The sequence below is a fragment of the Malaclemys terrapin genome, chromosome 15 (assembly GCF_027887155.1).
Source record: "Malaclemys terrapin pileata isolate rMalTer1 chromosome 15, rMalTer1.hap1, whole genome shotgun sequence".
NCBI lineage: Eukaryota > Metazoa > Chordata > Testudines > Emydidae > Malaclemys > Malaclemys terrapin.
Window position 1 is genome coordinate 15,400,510 of NC_071519.1, and position 2,500 is coordinate 15,403,009.

The window sequence follows — 2,500 nt, forward strand, 5'->3', positions numbered from 1 at the left end:
GTCTTGAGGACCACAGAGGGGGGGCTTAATAGTCGAGAGGGAGCCGGTCCGGGGGAGGCTTAATAGTCGTCCCCCGAGGACTCCGGGGGCAGGCTTAATAGCCATTCCCCAGGCGGTCCGGCGGAGGCTTAAGAGTCGTGCTTAGCGGCCACCAGGTCAACCCGCGGAATCTACTGGGTTGACCTGGCGGCCGGTTTGCTTTCCGGCCACCAGGTCAACCCATTGGATTCGACGGGTTGACCTGGTGGCCGGTTTGCTTTCCGGCCCGGGTGTCACCCCACTCCGAGGGCTGCGCGGCAGCGGTCCTGAGGACCACAGAGGGGGGGCTTAATAGTCGAGAGGGAGCAGGTCCGGGGAAGGCTTAATAGTCGTCCCCCGGGCAGTCCGGGGGCAGGCTTAACCGTCGTCCCCCCCGGGCGCTCCAGGGGGAAAGCTTAATAGTCCTCCCCCGACAGTGTGTGTGTGTGGGAGGGAGGCTTAGCAGTCTTCCCCCGGGCGGTCCGGTGGGGGAGGCTTAGCAGTCTTCCCCCGGGCGGTCCGTTGGGGGAGGCTTAGCAGTCGTCCCCAGGGCGGTCCGGGGGTGGGGGGAGGCCTCACAGTCGTCCCTCGGAGAGCCGGGTCGGCGGCGGTGGCGGGCGTCAGGCTTTACGTCCAGCCTCCGGAAGGTGCGCGTCCTCGGAGGCGATGCAGGCGCCGCAAAGGGGCAGCCTCCGAGGCAGGGAGCGGAGCACCGAGGCTGGGGAGAGGGGAGCAGGAGCCGGGGGCTGGGGGGGTGGGGTGGGGGGGGCGTTCAGGACAAGCGGTCAAGCCCCGGGGAGCAGCTGTCAAATGTTCCAAGTCCCCACTCGGCCACCAGGTCCACCCCAGTCTAGCAATGGGGTTGACCTGGCTGATGGCCGGTTAGTGTCAAGGTAAACTCACCGTCGTCCACAGGAGGGCAGCTCTCAGGCCGTCCGGCTGCGGCTGACTCTGGGGCGGTGCCCGGTCCCGGCAGCGAGGGGCGGGGGGGGGCGCGGAGCGACACGGAGCTAACCGGCCCCCGGGGCCGGGGGCGCCTCCCGCGACTTTGGGGGCCGCGGGTCGTCAGTGGCGTGCAGGCCGGGCCTCTCCCGGGGGATTCGGGGGGGGGGGGGGGGGCGGTCCTGCGGGCCGGGCGCAGGGGGCTCGAGCGAGCCCGGGCCGGTCCGCCCCGGGGCCGGGGTCTCCGCCTGCGGCTCGGGGGGGCGCGGGTCGTCGGGGGAGGAAGCCCGGGGGAGCTGCACGCCGGCCTGCCAGGCCAGGCCAGGCCTGGCCTGGGTGGCCGCGGGGGGATTCGGGGCGGTCCCGCGAGCCGGCGGCCGGGCGCAGGGGGTCCGAGCGCGTCCGAGCGAGTCCGTCCCGGCCCCGGGGTCTCCCCCTGCGGCTCTGGGGGGCCGTGGGTCCCCGCTGGCGGAAGCCGCTGGGCGCTGGACACCCGCCGTCCGTCCCGCCTGGCCAGGCCTGGCCTGGGTGGCCGCGGGGCGGGGGATTCGGGGCGGTCCCGCGAGCCGGCGGCCGGGCGCAGGGGGTCCGAGCGCGTCCGAGCGAGTCCGTCCCGGCCCCGGGGTGTCCCCCTGCGGCTCTGGGGGCCGTGGGTCCCCGCTGGAGGAAGCCGCTGGGCGCTGGACACCCGCCGTCCGTCCCGCCTGGCCAGGCCTGGCCTGGGTGGCCGCGGGGGGATTCGGGGCGGTCCCGCGAGCCGGCGCCCGGGCGCAGGGGGTCCGAGCGAGTCCGTCCCGGGCCCGGGGCCTCCCCCTGCGGCTTTGGGGGCCGTGGGTCCCCGCTGGCGGAAGCCGCTGGGCGCTGGACACCCGCCGTCCGTCCCGCCTGGCCAGGCCTGGCCTGGGTGGCCGCGGGGCGGGGGGATTCGGGGCGGTCCTGCGGGCCGGCGGCCGGGAGGGTCCGGGCCAGTCCGCCCCATGCCCGGGGTCTCCCCCAGCGGCTTCGGTGGGTCCTCCGCGGAGGAAGCCGGGTGGGGAGCCGGACCCCAGGCGCCCAGACCCGTGACCTGCGGCCGCGACCTCCGACTCGGCAGGAGCGACGAGGGGCTTTCCGGCCCGTCCCCCCCCTCTCCTTCCTCCCCAGAAAAGGAGAGAGAGCTGGCTCGGACCGGGAAAAGCTGCCTACGGCACCTGGGATTCCCAGGCGGTCACCCATCCAAGTACTAGCCAGGCCCGGGACGGTTTACCTTCCGAGATCGGACGGGATCGGGGGCGTTCGGTCCGGTATGGCCGTAGGCACCCGGCCCCCGCGCCTCCTCGCCCGCTTTCCCCTGCCGACGCCCGGGCCTGCCGCACGGTGAGCCCCGGTCGGACTGCCCCCCTGCGGCAGGGCCCCCGTCTCTCGCGGGCCCGGTCCTTTTTTCCTTCTCGAGCTCCGGGGCCCGGGCTGGCCGCCAGAGCCCCTCCGCCCGCCCGCCCTCCCCGGCGTCGGGGAAAATATTGTCCCGGACATCCAGTGCGCCCTGATCCTGTCAGCCGGG

The 2,500-nt window shown here is 74.7% G+C and overlaps 1 non-coding gene across 1 annotated transcript; it reads right to left on the reverse strand.

The window, feature by feature from the left end:
- Positions 1 to 2,138: 2,138 nt before the first annotated feature.
- Positions 2,139 to 2,257, reverse strand: LOC128823815 (5S ribosomal RNA). The gene has a single exon (XR_008442050.1). It is a non-coding gene; the product is annotated as a 5S ribosomal RNA (ribosomal RNA).
- Between the last annotated feature and the right edge of the window lie 243 nt (positions 2,258 to 2,500).